The following is an 18,999-nucleotide window of genomic DNA, read 5'->3' as shown; positions in this document are numbered from 1 at the left end:
CTCTCTCTCTCTCTCTCTCTCTCTCTCTCTCTCTCTCTCTCTCTCTCTCTTTCCTTGCAGTCTTTGCGGTCTCTGAGCGCGAGCGTATGAAACGTGAAAGAGTATCCGGTTCAGAATGTAAGATTACACACACGCGCCGGGACGTGCGGCACCGTTCTCGCCGACAAACAGGGATTAAAGTCGCTTCATGACATAATAAATGCAAGGGGTTTATTTCATTTTTCTTTGCTCCGAAGGGGAGAATAATGAAGTATTCACATCGCACGGTTTCAAGATTGAACGGGGGGTGGCTCGCGATTTCATTGTTTCCCGTGTACAATGCCGTCGGCGCAACCAAGCTAGCATAAAAGTGTAAACGTAGGGGGGAGGGAAAGGGAGATAGCAAGGAGGAATAAAAAGAAGCAAGCGCGAAAGCAAGCGCGTCGTACATCGGCGCGGGGAGGCCACGGTAAGCTCCGTAAGCCCGCAAGCACGCGATAGCACGCGGAACTCGTTACACTCGACATACAATATCAGCAAGAGAGAGAAAGAGAGACAGAGAGAGAAAGAGAGAGAGAGAGAGAGAGAGAGAGAGAGAGAGAGAGAGAGACAGACGAGACTACAAGAGAGGAACAACTTTCTAAGGCTTCCGCTCGCGCGGCCGATTTATCGCGATTTCGTGCCCGGAAGATGCGGCGGAACTTTGGTGTGCCATTTGCACGTGCAAGATCAATTCGGAGGTTATCGCGCGAATCAAATGTTTACATGGTGGACGTAAACGAAGGAGAATTTAATTTTTTCACATCGTAAAATGTCCGTGAACTCTATAGTGGATAAAGTAGCAGTGTATACATATGGTATTTAGTGTGAAAATTTGGGATCTCGCGGCGAGAGCCACGAGACTGAACTATTCCGGAAAGAGGCTTTCCGAAGTTCCCGAAAAGCTCCTTAATAATTCTCTCTGTGAGGGAAAATAATCTGGAAACATAAAAGTCGAGATAAATAGAGGTATTTTTCAAAAAAAGTCATTCGGGGGAGAAAATGAACGCTGCGAGAAACGAGATATAAAGGGAGAAATTAAGATCCGGTGATGAGAGTGCTGAGACGGTGAGGCAAATCTCGCTCATTTAATTCAAGAGATCATCGCAACTTCATAAATCCGTTACTTCACGACGGTAATAATTGATTATTCCGCGAGAGTACGCCTCGACGTGGAGGCGTTACGACGGACGATGTCTGACGGCGATGTAATAAGCGTCGCGATACAGAGCGCTTCCTGAGGTCGGGACTCGTCGCTTTCGGTGAAAGGAACGAGCGCGAAAGGCAATCGCTCGTATCGAGAAGCAATTCCACGTGTATCGTTACTCTCGAACAGTTTATCGTAGTTTCGTGCTGCAAACGACCATCGAATTTTCGAGTGTTTCCTGCCTCCGCTGCTCTGCCGCTATTTTCGGCTCCTCCCCGACTCCGTGACGTTTGAGACTTTTATAAAGAAATAAAACCTCTCTTACTTTCCCCGCCTTCTTCTTTTTAATCAAATACAACGTCCTGAACGTTCGAGGGCAATTTGGCGTCGGGTTGTAGCTCAATGATTATAGATTCCATAAATGTGTGTAACTCGCACAAATAAAGCGATAAATACATAAATGCGCTACGCAATCGGCTGTCATCGATGCATTTCTTATCGAACAATGCACGCAAACGCCCAGGATATCGCGAGAGTACGTTGTATATCGCATTTCCAAAGTTCCCAAAGCTATCAAAGATTCAATAACCCCGCCCGTAGTTTGCAAAGTAGGTCGAAATTCTCATGTGAACTGCCGCGAGCACGCGACTAATATAATCGTAGCGGTAACAACATAAGCACAACAATCTCCGACTAATCATTACTTCGTCAATAATCGCACGGCGCTGTCCTTAACGCGAATGTCGAATTTATTGCTTCGTGAACGCGCGAAACGACCGAAGATATGATGACTTGAGTAACTGCCGTTGCACACTCAGTTTTGTATCGGCATGTACATTTAGTGTGTATAATCGCGGAAGTATACCCCCTATCGCGTTTCCACGTGTCTCACGCGAACTCTATATTATCGTACTACTTCACCAACACACAAGACCGAAATATCGTTTTACCAAGTAGAGCAGAGAGAGATAGAAAAAGATAGATAGATAGATAGATAGAGAGAGAGAGAGAGAGAGAAGCATTTGTCTTTTCCTTTCCTTAATTTTTTCCTTCCTGCCACCTTAACTCGAAAATGATTGAAAACGAGATTTAAAAATAATCCGTAAAGTAGGTCACGTTTCCTGCGCGAATTTCATTTCATTTCGTGGGAACGGCGTCTGTAATATCAAACTAGCGAATGGCCATCGTCGGTTTTTGCATTCCTTTGTGCCGCGAAAAGGATCAATTTCGAGAGAGGCCGCCTTTGTATCGTATGAATATATAGACTCTTGTTTCATTCGAATTCTAACGTCGTTGCGAACTCTCCGCGTCTCCTCTCATCGCTTTACCCCACCCTCTGGTCTCTTTTCTATATTGTTTATGAAGATCAATCTTCCGTGACGATTTGATTGTACACGGCCAAAATAAATCCATCGTCGAGCCGTCCACGCGACGGCCTCTATTACGTGTCGCCGTAACGTCGCATCATTTTCACTTATCATAAATCACGTTACTGAAAAATTCTATTAATCCGGGAAATGAAAGGGCTTGTCAGGCGAACACCCTGTACGTGATTTATACACTTTGTACCATAAATAACAGTAAAAATAATATCAAGCCGCGACATGAGGCTCCCGGCCCGAGGATGAATATGCAAAAGCGCATAAATTACTCCCGAAGATTTTATTACGCCATCGTCGGACAACAAAATACGTCGCTGACGTAATAATTCACATTACAAGGTAACGAATGACGGGGATCCGGAATGTACCAGCCAGCGTTCCGCCAGCTAACGCATGTAAAAACAAAAAAGAATAGAGAGAAAAAAGAAATAAAAAGCAACAACGCGCCGCGGGACGTTCGACAAAACGTAACGACGACAGGTGAATAATAAACGTCGACATTTTTGCATTCTTTCGCGGAAAGGCCGGCCGATCTCGCTTTTCTTCTCCGCACGCCCGCGCATGCACGCATGCACGCACGCACGCACGCACGCACGCACGCACGCATGCACGCACGCACGCATTTACGCACGCACGTCCACACCGGTTCTCCTCGCGAGAGGCAGGATGCAGCAGCATGTGAATTTAAATATCGCGTCCGGGGGCGAATGGCGAACGCGACGGGAAGTTCTGGCTAGGTCAGGACGGAGCCGCTGGCTATTTGGTCCCGGTTAGTCGGCCGAGTTTGCACACGTAGGCGTATTGGCGCGTATTCATATTGGCGTATATAATGACCGTGCCGCGAGACTCGGTAGGAGACGATACTTAGGCGTCCATTAGATTACACGGAGGACAACGGCGAAACGCGCAATATACGATGTATGCGAGCGAGCCTGAGGTTTTGAGCCCGCTGCAGTTGCGGCGAAACGTGTCAACGGAGGACGTTTCGCGATATTGATTTTACCATTAGAATAGTCGTCTACAGTTTTTTGTTTATTCTCTATGAATTATTTTCGAACATCCATTTCAATCATTCCTGAACAACAGTGCATTTTCTTTATAAAAAAAACATCGTTTTAATCTAGTTCCCACAAAACGTCAAAGCCAATATTATTGTTATTAAAATGTTGCTATAAATCTTAGTAAAAGTAATTTTTTTTACTTTGAAGTACAATGCGTTGTGGTAATTTTATTTATCAGAAAGCAACATACAATACTATTAAAAACGTTAACTTGAGATGGTAATTACATTTTGATAAATATTGAAATAATATGACTTGCACCACACACAAGAGGCAACTTTTAATTTACCAAAAAACCTTATATTTTAATTAAACCTTTTACTTAATAGGTTTATTAAAAGTCTACATTTTAAGGTCATAATCGTTACCACACACACATACATATACATATCTTTAGCAACATAATTAACATCTTTTTAAATTTAATGTTGGTGTAACATCTGTATACTACGTGAGTTGGTAACCACGTTTTAAAAATATAATATAAACTTTATTTGACCACTGTAAAATTAATCTTAGGATTTTCTTTCTTCTCTCCACCGTGTTATAACGATTGCGGCGTATTTTTCAGCGACTACGTGTGTGCACGGAACTTTTTCCTGCTCCACTAAAAAGTATCCTTCTAGCCTTCACGTCGTTTTGCATTTGCGATCCTCATGGTACGAAGCGGACGTATGATATCCCACCCCTTCTTTTTCTCGAGGGGTCGCGAGCATACGAGCGGTCTGGAAAGCCGCGTGGAGCCGAAGAAAGAGCGCGAAAGGTAGAAGAGACGAGCAAGCGCGCAGCAGCCTATATATCGCGTGCGCTAGTGAGTTTATCGATTCCCTCGACATTCCTATTTCGAGCCGAGATATGTCGACAGCGTCGGGTGCTGTTGACCGACATCGCGATGTCCAGGAATTCGTGACACGACGTCTGTCGATCGGGCCGTGCGAATTGCCGGAGATCGTCGACCCTCTCGCGAGAATGCATAAATAACGACGGCAGTGCAGGGAACGCGAAATAAGAGGCAGAAGACGCGCAATTGCAATGCATCAGCATGAATTTCGCAACGTGACTCGTTTTGTTGAATCGAAAAGTGCGCTTTATTAGAACTTTTATTGCTATGAAAAAGATGAGCGATGAAAGCGGCGACAATCGACCGCTCAAGTGTCGAGATTTCATTAATGTAACACGAGATTTAATTTTCCCCATTTTTCCTCTGGCTATATTCGTTGCTGTTACGAAATAACTTGTTACGAAATAATTTGATTTCGGCGATAGACTTTCCGATTGAGAGACCAACTGCTATTAATTGAAGGGAATTGAACGAGCAAATGTCACGGAGCACAAGTTTATACGATGAGTTTCACGAATTGTCACCTCGCTTCTACTGGTAACTTATACCATCTGCAAAATACAGTGATCCATGAGGCAAGTTAATCAAAGAATAAACCAAGTATAAAAACTAACAGAAAATCAAATCTGTTGAGAGAAAAAAATCAATTATCGCAAGAAAATGGCGAGTTAACTCTTTCGCAACCAGTGGGACATGTGCTTTCTCTACCATTAATAATAACCTTATTAAATTGGATGAATAGGTTTTTTAGTATTCAGAACATATCAGTTAATCTACTTATTACCTCGTTAGGATAAATATACCCTCCCAAAAATTCCAGATAATATTTGAAACCTCGGCCCTATCCCTTTTGCGCCAAACATAAAAATTTAATTCTTTTCCTAAAACTACATTACATTAATATATTTAATAAAGTCAAAGTAAAAAAAAATGTATCTTTAAGAGACAAAATTGATACACAAAGAGAACGATTTATTGAATCAAATAAATGTTTCTTTGGAATAGTCCAAACAAATTATTTGGTTGACACAACAAAAATATTTCTTTGGAACTAAGCCGCAGATAAATATTTTTGTTGCAAAAATCAAACAAAATTTTGTTCAATTAATCAAAAAATTCGTTTAGACTATTCCAAAGAATAGCGTCTTTTTGATTCAACCAAATCGTTCTCTCTGTGTAGCAAAAGGGTTAACGTGTCCTTCTTCGCATCGCAAATCCCTCTCGTGAGTAATGTCGCAACTCGAAATCCTGGTCCGAGAATTTAGTGTATAGTGCTGGCAATTAACTGAAGCAATCAGATGCGGCAACTCTCGGCATTGTAGTAGCGCACGATACGCGCAATTTAATCATTCGACTTAATCATCCGCGACCGTGCCCGGAAACGGAACACTAATCGCCGGCGAATCGACTGGCGTCTCTCCCGCGGGAGGACGCGCACGCGACGGAAGCCGCTGCCGGAAAATATGGGAACGGAAACGCATGTAACGGACGCGTGTACGGGAAAATTCTCGGCCGACGACCCACTCTTCGGAACGCGGCCCTGTCTCGCCTCGCCTTAACGCAATTGCTTTATTCAATTTTACAGTCGGACACGAGAGAACGCGCCGAGCAGCGAGATAAAAGCGAGACGTTTCATTAATGCAAATTACTCGAACACGGCGCTCTTTTATCGAGTTAAACGAATTAATTGTGATTTTGCGAAGGCGAAACGTTTGCACTCCGGAGTCGCTCCGAACTGCATCCTGCGGTGAATTAGCGTCTTTCTTCGCGTGCTAATTCGCCGTGAATTATTCCCTTAGCGATCCGGTACTTCGTTTATCGCGGGCCGTATGATGAACGTCGCTCAACTGCGACGATCGTGTGATTTCCGCGATATGTGACGCGAAATAACGCACGCGAATACCATCTCGCCGTTTAGTTACGCCGAGGAATGACGTGTATGCACACGTGGGCGCATACGTTATTACGTTACTTAACCCTTTATTTGGCAATGTTGCTTTCTTAAGCAACATCGATTTCTCATGTGCAAGTTGCGAGTTATGTGCAAGAACGATAGATATAGCCGCATATTCACCGTTGTTCTTGAGCAACACCTGATCACCTGTTCTGGTTGTCGGTGCTCAGTAATTTCAATTTTTGCCACTAGATGACAGATTTATGCAGTTTTGTTATAAACAGAAAAAATATTTTTAGAACATATAACTACACGTGTTCAGGGAACATCATTTCCTTTATTTAAACACTCAAACACTTTTTTCCTTATATTTTATGAAGTTTACCAAATAAAGGATTAATATCTCACGCTGCAGGTTTTCAGCTGCTCCCGCGCAATTTACACGAGCCGAGTATTATATTATTACATCATAACGAAGTAGTAAAACCTCGCGGGAAGTTATCGACGAGCCATTAAGGCCCGGCCCGGGCTTCGACAGCATAATTTTATCAGGCGCCGTAAATTTCGGGCTATCAGAAAAATACATTAGCGCGCTACGACCGCAATTTTCCCTGAATACGTTTCAACTTTCCCACTCGCGCGCGTAAGTCGTTACCGAGTGTCGTCGTGGGATGCGCCTCAGCCTCTTTTAACGAGCGAACTCGCGGCGCAACGCGAAGGAGGAGTCCTTTAATTATTCGCATTTCGCGGCCATTAACAGCGGTTACGAGCCAGTTTCCGGAGATACGCCAGATTCCTATAGAAAAAGAGAAAAAGTAATCATCCCCTAATAACGACTTCGCGTGGAGATGTGGCCGTCTCGCGGATCCCTATGATTCTGCCTTTTCATCGAGGTCGGATAATTTTTATGCTGCTGTGTCTCACCTCACCTCCTCTCGTCACGTCGCTTTCGCGCGCGATGAGATCTTACATCCGACATGCAAAGCCGCCGCCGAAATTAACGGGCAGCTTCGCGGGTCTGCGTAGGTATTGTATTGATTCTAAACCGCCTATTCATCATCTTAGTCGCGATAAGCACGCATAAGACTTTATTACCGCGGTTGCTTGTTAATAAACCAAACGAAAAATAAAACAAGTTATTGCTTGCAATCTTTTCGTTTGCGTTCTTTGTACGGTAAAGCTTCCAATTTGAAGACTCGTCGCCTCGCTTATTCTAGTCTTTGTTGAATATAAATTTCACGAGTTTTTGCTCTTTCGTGAAGAAGTCTAAAAGATTCGAGAAGAGAACCGTCGGGGTCTTTCCGTTTCGCAGCGTGTGTATAGCAGAGTATTTTAAACGGAGCGAGATTAACGCTTTTGTAAACGTAAAGGTTTATTTGTTCTCGAGCAAGTCCTCTGAGGACACACTCGGCGCAATAAATCGTATGACAGAAAGAGAAAGGCTATATAGCGAAGGCGAGTATGTAAGGAGTATATTACGCAAAGAGAATACTACTTATCCGCTTAGGAAAAAAATTTCAGATGGGCTGCGAGGAATACGACGCTCCATTAAAGCTGCAACCCAAAGCTTCGCGTGTGCACGAACTTCCGGATAACGGTTGAGAAAGAAGTGTTCGCGCTGAAGAAATTGTCGACTGTGTCGAGACGACGGGTTTAGTCTCGCGCCACAGAGCCGCACAAATTGCTCTTTCGACTCACGAAACCACGACGAGTTAGCGCTTTAGCTCACCACAGCAACCACAAATTAATATAATCGCAACTCGTGCACACGTATCAATCGAGCGAGATTTGCGCGATGAGAAGTAACATCCGCGAATCGGACGAGAGAATACATAGACGCAAGGATCTGTAGCGGCAAGAATCCGTCTGCGCGAACGACTCTCCAGAATCTGAGATCTCGGGCATGAAATATCCGCGAATTGAGAATATACGCGCTAAAGCGAGAGAGCAAGATGGAGAGAGATTGGCATCGAACAATGAGTTATGGAGTCGAGAGTTCGTACACTTAACGATCTCCGTGGTGGAATCGAGAAATCATGAAGACGTCCGCGGAATCCTCGGCCTCGAGACGGGCGATTTCGGACGAGGCGTACGGATGCAATCAAGAATTTATCTGACTCGTTGAGAGGGAGAGAGAAAGGGAGAAACTTTGCGACTGCACGCGGCCAAGTTGCACAATGAAGACGGCGACTAGCGGGGCCGCGAATAGTGAATGAAATATTTTCGACCGGAAATTTACGTCACGGCCGACGATTGGCCGATCGGTCGGTCGCATGGGTGTCCAATAAATGTTAACGTAAGTGCAACGCGGGAAAGTCGGGTTTATCTTGCCGCGAGCGGCGCGCTGAAACATTTATTTAGCATCCGGACAACAAGTGAGGCGCCTGTCGGACGTTTATCGATTCCTCAGGATTCCTTCGTGCCTCGATATCGAGGTTGATCTGCTTTCGAATTGATCGACAGGATCGACAGCGAGGCACGCGACGAATTTCGGATATCGAATCCAGCGATCTTCGCGAGCGAATTCTTTCGCGCCACTCCCCGGATTCCGGCCGAGTTGGAATCGCGAGGTATCGCATCCTCCGGACGACGAAGATGGACGAGCTGTGATTGATGGCTCCCCCGATCCTCCCGCAGCTCCCGACTCATCCGCTGCATTAGACGCCATTTGTGTTACGCGCGGCGATGAATCTTTTATCGGAAATCAATTAGAGTACCAATTAGCGTGCGGCCAGCTCGGCACTATCGACATTGCCGGGAAAGACTAAGACCACAACTTGGCGATACAAGCGCGCAACAAATTATACTCGCGGCGATATCGATCATTCCGACTTGATGAAGATAATTAAAACTAACGTGATTTCCTGTGTTCGTGTATTAGTTAGCAAGCTGCGCTTGCTGTCAGAGTCTAATTCCGCCTCGGCGATACGAGAGCAATCACGATAATTGCGAATTATCTCTACAACGTTCACCATATTAACATCGCGGAGAAAGGAGACTTTACGAAATGCGGTTTTGTTACGTCGCCTGATCGGCGAACGATTATAGTGGACGTCGAATCGGTCGTTTGTCGCAACGATCGATAATCAGGTGTATCCATTAACGGTGGGAAACCGGCGCGTCGAAAGCAACATTGTGTAATGTTAAAGAGCAACAACCTGCACCGACGAAGTGAAACGAGCCAGCAATTCTGCGGCTGTCGTGGAAAAATAGTAGATTTCCTCTCCTTTTCTATTTCACCTCGTACCGATCTGTCGTCGCGGTAAGTAACGAGGTAAGCGGGATACGGTATCCCCCGAGTCAAAATTTTGATTTTATATTAGTATTGCAAGTTTCGTTAAACTTGAAGTATCAATGAAAAATCGCGAGATATATAATACTATACAGGTTATATTATTCTACCTTAGTGATGATCACTTACTGCCATTTTGGCAGTTTAAAAAGCTCAAAGATGTTAGAGAGAAACTCGAAGACTATTATCTCAATATATTCTGATTTAATCTTTACGTTTTGCGAGCCACTCGAAACAACCGCGATTTTACGATGGAGATTCGAGACATTCACCAACGTTCACAACGTTCACCTCGATGTTTTCGAGCAAAATTACACAAACTCGTGACGCGATCAAACCCATCCCTTCGCTCCGCAAAGAAAAACTTGGAAAAATCAAACACACGGATGCATCGAATGCAAAAAACCAATACTCGCTCATTGCCATCTACATTACAGAAATCATGTTATAATTGGCAATGAGGAAGCGCCACGTTATCGTACATTAATATATTAAATAGCAAATATATTGTATAAATACACAAATACACAAATACATAAATATACAATGTGTATTTTAAAAATACACAATGTAATTATAAAAATACACAATGTGTATTTTTTATGTGAAATGATGTAACAGATGCAGTTATATACCGATAATTAATCGCGGAAATTGATAAAATTATTTATATATCAAATAATTATATATCAAATATATAATTATATATCAAATAATTATATATCAAATAATGACAAACTGAATACCAGCTTAAATTTCGACTCGGATATTTCTCTGTCGGTAGGTTCATCAAACATTCGTTGAAAACGAAAATATCCAATATAATAAATGATTTGGCACACCTTGAAAATACATGATGTATCTCTGCTCGCGCGTTCTCCGTCCTCCGTTCTGACTTCTCGATCCAGTATCCTGGCTGCTCTATCATGTACGGAAAAAAAGGTTTGGTTGAATGAACCAAATATCTGGTCGAATATGAACGATCCAGAAATTCCGATTGAAGTCCAAGATGTCTGGTAAATAACCAGACATGTTTGGTTAGTCAACCAAAAATTTTGTTAACTTAAACAGAATTCGGAATTTACTTCAATCAGAATTTCTGGATCGTTCATATTCGCAGATATTTGGTTGATTCAACCAAATCTTTTTTTCCGTGTGGCATTGGTACGGACACTCACACTCGCGTAGAATCAATCGAAGAAACAGTGCAGTGTTAAACAACGCGATACCGACGAGACACCGATTAAACACCTCAAGAACCGGCGGAATATTTTAATCTCACCCGACAGGAATTAAAAATACCGATATACATACGTCACGTCGCGGTATGTGCGTCGGCTCGAGATATAATGACTCGGCCGCAAAGAACATACGCGACACGTGAGTATCAAAACAGTAGGCAAAAACAACATTTCCCTTCCATCGGTAACCGTCGTTGCTCGTCACTGGACGCCATACAATTAACGCGAAGTAATTCGAACACTCACAAATTAGCTGAATTATAAAATTATTAAAATATTACACGCGCGATATATATAAAGCGCAATATAAAGCATCACTCGTACCATTCGATGAGTTTTGTTAATTAACGTGCGATTATTAATTAATGTTACTTTCCCGATCGACTTTTTTCATGTGAGATCGTTGAACATCTTGCGGCTGTACTGTAGTGATTAGGAATCAGTTCCAGGATGGATTACAGGACGAAGGATGCGGCGACAATATCGACGATGAATCAATCATCTTTCTTCGTTTCTTTCGAAATTTTATCAAAATTTTTAACACGAATAAAAATTATATTATTAGGTTATATAATATTTGTTTATCACGCGAAATATTCTATATATTGCAATGAAGCAAATTGTTTCATTTATGCATCGTTTATTGAAATTAAGAATCAAGAAAGATTGCAGGTGCACTGGTAAGATAAATGGGATGTTGAATAACTTTTTGAATAAGTCTTTCGTTGCGTCACGACAAAGCGGCGGCAAGTGACCATCTGTTAAAAGGCAACGTCCTACATAGTATTATACTCCGAGATTCTCCCTTCAAGCAAAATTTGACGTAATCTGCAAGGTTCACGTGCAACCTAAATTACGACTGAGAATAGAGAGTGTAATAAGCGCGAAATGATAATTAGCGTGGACAATTATCCCGCAAAGGGATAAAGCCGTTACGCTTCCCAGCACTCATATTCGACCCGGTATAATCTAGCTTTACATTCGCAATCGCAAACTGTCGAAGACACGCACTCTCGCAGAATCGAGTCGCCGACCCGTTTCCGGTGCCTTCAATTGCCTTTACTTTGCCGGTCGGTCGTCACACGTCGTGCTTCTGAAAGCAGACGAGCCGAGTGCTTGATCCCACGGGACACAGAGCGGCTCGTAAATGCGGACATCGCTCGTAAACGCGACGGTCAATCGCGCGATCGTTAACCGGTTTATCGCGATCGATTTCGCGTCCGTCGATTCGCAATGCCGGGCTGCGAGATTGAGCAAGCGTGGCGAGCGAGGAGAGCGGCAACAAGACGGCGAGATGATTTGCATAATTCGTAGTTCCAAGAGTTGCGATGGACGCCCGAGTGGCATGGCCTCGCCGTCATTACGGTATCAGGCACAAAGGGTGTACATCGCGCGTAATTAAGTTCGGGAACGGGGTGAGAGCGTGCGACGGAATAAGCTCGCTGGGAGCGCGCGTCGCGTCGCGACGCAAAATTTCCTCGGGAGATAGTACGCGTACAATAGATCACTCGTTTCTCCTTCTTTCTCTTTTCCTCACTCTTAACTTTGCTCGCGCTATAATGGCGGAGCCATGCGGTCTCACGTTGTTGAGTTAAACAGCAAAGAGAACGGGATGCGCTGTCGTAACAGCGGGCGCGCACACTCGCCATCGTTACACTAGCGTTCGCTTTTCAAAGCCTCGCTTGAAAGTTCTCCGATTTACGCGCGCCATGAGGAACGCTCGTTTGCTTCGACCTTTATCGAGCGGGGTCTCGCACGAGCTCTCGCGAATATTCCCCCGCTCGTCGTGAGCGTGGCTGTAATTTGTCGCGTTTCAGACGCTTTTTAGGTCACCAGCGCACGCGTTTTTCTCGCTCTACTATTTTGATTATATTTCTTCATTTGAAAACAAATTTCGCACGCGCTTTTAATTCGCATCCCGTGCACGTGTGCGAATGCGCTTGACATGCTTTGAGCCGAGCGGATAGACGCTCGCGACACAAAAATGCTGATACAAGAGTACGGGGGAGACAGAAATTGCGCGAGTCTCTCCTTGCGTGCGCTAAACGTGTGTTGTGTGCCGAGACCACACAACACACATAGGCGAGGTGAATATAAATTTCTCTTTTCCGCGGGCTAGTACGACCGCAAGCACAGGAACGCTTCCCACACGTCAAACTCAAACTTAATCTCCCAAAGATGATATTTCATGGAGCGAAATTTTTATAATAAAGAGACGTTCCGTGACGGGGAAACACTCGCGGGCGAAACGAAACACGCGTACATCCCGCGACAATCCGCGAGGATTGAAATCATTCCGGGTAAACGCGGCCAACCCGGTCAGCGCGTGGATTTATCTGGAATTAAAATCAGCGTGTATATTCCCGCACACATGCACGCACGCACGTACGCAGGCACGCACGGACACCACGGCGAGCAAGTGCGATCCATCAGCACGATCGCAATTAGTGCCTGGACGCGACACGTCCTGACGACCCGAATAAACACGGCGACGTCGGGAAGCGTGTTTGCAGTCATAGACGAGAGCGCCAGGTGCGCCCAGCAAACGACGCAGTCTGAGCACCGACGTGGTTACGGCCGCGTGGGAAAAAGGGGATGCGACGAAAAAGAAACCAGAAAGTTATTGCGGAAAAAGACGTCCGAGGAACTTATCGGCCGTCTCGCCTACGGCGAGGATCCAGTACCCAGAGACCTTTGACATCTAGATATTATAGTTATTACCATGCGCAAACGATTACTAGCAAAGGAGACAAGTATATTTATTCAACGAATAAGTTATCCATTGTTGACGAAACCGACCAACATCGGAGAATCAGGCGCAATTAGAGGGAAACCCAATTTCGTTGAATTTGCTTTGCTCTGTTTGACGGACGCGTTATGGGAAACGCGCTGCGCGAAACGACGACGACGACGACGACAACGACGTTGGCGGGATAGTAATTGGAGTCCGGGAGATGTGTCCTGTGCTAGTCGAATAAACGCAACGACACCGGACTATGCGCTTGCAAATACGCACGATGCCACAGGGAAAACTGACAAAGCCTAAGGGAAAAGAGAGATTATTCGCCGCAATTACTTAGCGCGAGACTTCGATATTAAATATCGGGAAAAATCCGTCTCACACGTGTTCTATTCTCCACACCTTTATTGACTTCCACCGAATCAATAAGTTAATGATAGCATATATAATATCTTGCATATATTTTTATGAGTGATAAATTCTAATCAAGATAGAGGTACCAATTCCGTACTTATTTTTAGACATTCTTATTGTTTTAGCCTTTAAATACAAATATATCTACATTCTGCTACTTTCAATATAGAATATATATATACATATATATATATATATATATATATATATATACATATATATATGTACATATGTATATGTATATACATATATATACATATACATACATATATATACATATATATATGTATATATATATATATATATATATATATATATATATATATATAAACATATTAACAACATATTAACATATTTTAAATATTCATCCAAAATTAGGTACGTGTGTGAGCATCAATGTACTTTTACCTACTACTATACACCTCACGTATTAAAATATGTGACTGAGAAAATGCGAAACAAAACAAGTGGAATGTCTTCTCGATAACTTCGTAATACACGAAGGCCTTATAACGAACTCATGAAGTAGGAATTGGGTGAGGGTCAGTCGCAATATTATCGCGGAGAAAGAGATAGATAATGGTTAATCCGTTTATATTATTTATCGCGTGCAAGTATGCGATTCTACGGCCAGCGATCCATCACTGCACTCAATGAGTATCTGAGTGATGTATCGTTCAACGCGAAGCACAAGTTAAAGAACTGCTCGCGTCGTTGCGGAGAATTCTATCTCTTCATAACGTCATGGCGGGACTGAATCGCGTCGTTCTCACTCGCGCGTCTGTATTCTTTCAATTCTTTCGTTTAGTGAAATTTTTAATAATCATTACGAACGCGAAGAAACTGAAAGATAAATCTTCTAGTGTGTGAGTGTATAGTTTTTACTACACATATATATCCACAAAATGATAATCGTGTCGCGATAATAAATAAAGTCCGAGTCGGACTTTGGCTTGGCTTTCTCCAATCAGGGCGATACACTTCCGCGAATCGTTTCCCGTTCGGCCGGTCTCAAATGTATTTCGAAGTGTCACGAAATGGTCCAGTAGTCGTTTTACCCAAGAATCTTTACTTCCGCTCGCGCGGTTTCACAATAAGAACGGACTTTGCATTATTGCATGCATTTATGCAACGAAATCGCCGCGGCTTTCAACTGCAGATTTTCGCGATTGAAACAAAAGAGCGCGTATTACTTCGCAATAAACTGCGGTTGTTGGTGGTAACGTCTAAACGCACGTGAGGGGATCTGAAATTTTAATGGAAGCCTCAAAATTTGCAGCGGCGCTTTGCCATCCGGCGAGTATAAGATTTAATATTCATGAAATGTATGCCACTTCCTGTCCGCTTCCTGTGAGGAAATAAATCTTCCTCTAGGAACAAACACTTCTCTTGCCTATATCTCTCTCTTTCTCCCTATCTCTGTGGCTTTCTCTTGCTATTATCCTCTTTTTCTTTCTCTTTCTCTCTCCAGGTACTGTCGATAATTTAACGCTGGTCTATAAGCGACGACAATTTTGTTTATCTATTTGCGCGTCTCCCTTTGATCTATAAAAATCTTACCCGCTGCGCTTCCGTATTGGACTCTCTCTCGTACAGTGTGGGCTATCAATAGATACATACACATCTGCCACGCTCAATAAACATGCAAGCGCCTGCTGGGCATTTGAAGCATGTTATCTGTCCCCGACAAACTGTCATTATCGATGTATATCCTCGTTCTAGATTCCGACATTGACGAAAAAGAAAGAGCAGAAAAAAGAAAAGAAAGCTATTTCGCATATCTAGCAACACGTTGACATAAATTGACTTCAAGATGAATTCAAACCGGTTTTTTTAATCGTCTCATTCTGTCACTTATTAATGTTTCCTTTTCTCTCATAGAAAGAAATATATTCGTTTCGAACGGCAAATTTTACGTGCGGCGCGACTAATCGAGCCAAGTCTCGCAAGAGCCACTTTATTGCTACGCGCGACATGTGCGGGCGGCTGAAATGCGGGACACACGTTACGATACGTACGGCGGTGTATACAAACAGCATTGCGAACGCATGAAGAACCATTAGCGCGGAAAAATTGAATGTTCCACTGCATGTTTGGGTATATATAGGCGCGCGTGCATCACCGAGTTTATACAGAGATCTCATTTCTCGATCATGAAACGAACGCACGACGTTATTCCGGCGTAATTCCATGTGAAATGAATTACCTCTAAAATACGGTACGACCGACTATTTTGCAAATAAATACTTACGCGTTGCGCCCGCGAAAGCATCTCGCTGCCGATAAATTATCTACGCGTCGTCTCGCGAGACAGCGACGCGCGCTGATCGCCGCTGAATTTCTTGAAATAGTTGCCGTTTTGTCCATCGCCTCAACTCGGTGTACAAGCACCGTTCGCTGTAATTAATTATATTTCCCCGTATGCCTTACATTCCTCTTAGAAAGTTCCTTTCACTAGTTACGTTTTCTTTTCGCGCCGTATATAATAAGACACCGAAGATCGCGGTCGAATTAACTTGAATAATAATGAGTAAAAATACACGTGAAATACGAGCAAAGAGACAACTTATCGGATCAGAAGAATATTCATCGATCATTTGTCAGTCGTTAAGACATCGTTAAGACCGCGTTGCCGAAAATCGCGCCGATTACTTTGGCGACTTTGACTCGAGAAACTGCTTCTCGCGTGATGGCTCACTTCCGGAAGATACAGGAAGCCACGCGTCGATCGATAATTGCGCCAAAAGTGACGGATTAAACGTGAGATTGTTGATTGGATTAACGCTGACAGAATCTCGTCACGGTTAGCGAGCGAGAATACGTCCCGCTGCGCAACTGAGCCGAGTGCACGTGCATGGAGACACACGTTTGCGTTTCCGCACGTGTCTCGCCATCGATCGTGAGTCCCTTACGTCAGTTACCTCGAGGAGGTCTCTTTTAGCGCGACGTCATTTCCGCATGGAGAACACATTTGGCGATTAATTTGCCGCGTATAATAATTGGAATATTTACGCGTACGGCGGACGCGATCTCGCGCCGATCTGCAATTTAAATTATTACGAAAAATATTGCATAATGCATGCGCAACTTCGAATGCCCGATTTTCGCGAATCGATATGCGCTAAAAAGGAGAAAAAATACCAACGCATTAATGACAATCATTCACTCGGCCTCTACGTCGAAATTAACATTAATCGTAAAGGACGAGCTGCTGTGAAATTAAAATCGAAATTAAAATTCACGTCAACTGCTCAACTACAAATTGAACGATAATTCAAAATCGTAAAGATTTCAGATAATGCGGAGAGAAAGAGAGAGAGAGAGAGAGAGAGAGAGAGAGAGAGAGATTCGATATTGCTGTTTTGTCGTTGCAACTTCTGGATAAGTACGAATGAACGATCAGACATCTATCTTTCGTCTGTGTCGACTGATAATAGCGTTCCTTTTCAAGTAAAAGCCACAAGAGAAACGGAAGGAATAACGTTTACTTCTAAAATCGAAGCAGCTCTGCGAATTTCTCTATGTACTATCATTTCTACATCTAAAGATGCCTCTATATTTACGTAAAAAAGAAATAAAAAGGAGAGATGGTTGAGCGAATATCACAGGTGAGAAACTTCCCTCAAGAGAGATCAATTAAACGGTCGGATAACCACTACGTTTGCGTACAGCAATCCGCGTCGGATAATGATTTTCGCTAATTAGCCTTGAAATCCCCGGTGCGCCGACGCCACTCGATACTTTCCCACATGTTTGCCGTACTTAAGCTTTTACTCCCTGGATTACTATTATACGGCGATTACGCGATGTACTGACGAGCATCACTGAGCATCTACTCCACACGCGTGAAAGCCGCACCGATGGAAATCAAGGCGATCGATTCGCCCAAGCCCGAACGATGTTCGAATCGGTTGCAAATGTGATTTCGGGCAACGACCCGCTTTCACAAGAATATGAGAAAATGCAACCAAGGAATATGTGCGTTGAGAAACGAATAAATATAAGAATGCATGTGCACGATGGTTTCTTTTCTTCTCTCTTTTCTTCTTTCTCTCTCTCTCTTTCTCTTCCCTTTTCAGTTATGAAGATTAGACTCAGGTTTATGAGCGATAAAACAAAAAAGAGAACTGGCATTTTATGGTCGGTTTTCCACAACGGCGAGGCGGTTGAAGACCCTCGCGATCCTTCGTAGCCGTCGGCGAGGCACGAAACGCCTCGATGGAAGTTTTTATTCCGATCGGCGATAAAGTTCGAGAGACCTGCAGCGCGCCGGAGATCGTGCTCCGAAACGGCTCTCTCGAGGAGCCGCACCGAGGTCGGCCCGACATTGTTCGTTGCGAAGAGCTCTCGCGCGTGTATGACTTATTCAGCGGCCGCGATACAATCGCGCGCAATATCGCGCGAGCGCGCCGCTCGTAAATCCGGAGCGCGAGCGCGCGGAGTGAAACGAGTCGAAATCGAAAATGCATTTGACCGGCTAGTCATGCGGCCGGGTTATCGTCGGGCAAGCGTCAAACACGGAGTCGCGAGAACACACAGGATTTTCTGACGCAACGGCCGGAATAAATATAAATACTTGACGACGCGACGAATACACCAGCGCGCCGTGTACGTTCGAATGAGTGCTCGAACGACGCTTTGAAGTATCGATGGAAAGCACGCGCTGTCGCGTCGATACGCCTCTGCCAATCTTCGCGGATACGCCTCTGCCAATCTTCGCGAATACGTCTCTCTAATTCGCGATTGAAACAACCGAGAGTAATAATCGCGAGTTTACATCGCAAAGGATACACGTTCGATGGGAAAATAAGAAATATGAAAAAGGAGATATGAAAAGGGAGATAAAAAAATGTGAAAAAAATAAGAAAGAAAACGAATAGAAAATACGAAGGTATCCGCGAGAGAAAGAACGAAAAGCTCTCTCTCTCTCTCTCTCTCTCTCTCTCTCTCTCTCTCTCTCTCTCTCTCT

The 18,999-nt window shown here is 43.9% G+C and overlaps 1 protein-coding gene across 1 annotated transcript in view; it reads right to left on the bottom strand.

Annotated features, from left to right (window-relative positions):
* The window catches only part of LOC116843791 (furin-like protease 1, isoforms 1/1-X/2), a 253,723-nt gene that overhangs the window by 138,102 nt on the left and 96,622 nt on the right, over nucleotides 1-18,999 (bottom strand). The window lies entirely within an intron of this gene.

The sequence above is a fragment of the Odontomachus brunneus genome, unplaced genomic scaffold (assembly GCF_010583005.1).
Source record: "Odontomachus brunneus isolate Ranch 3 - 2012 unplaced genomic scaffold, Obru_v1 Obru_scaffold_036, whole genome shotgun sequence".
NCBI lineage: Eukaryota > Metazoa > Arthropoda > Insecta > Hymenoptera > Formicidae > Odontomachus > Odontomachus brunneus.
This window is presented reverse-complemented; position numbering and strand designations above follow the sequence as displayed.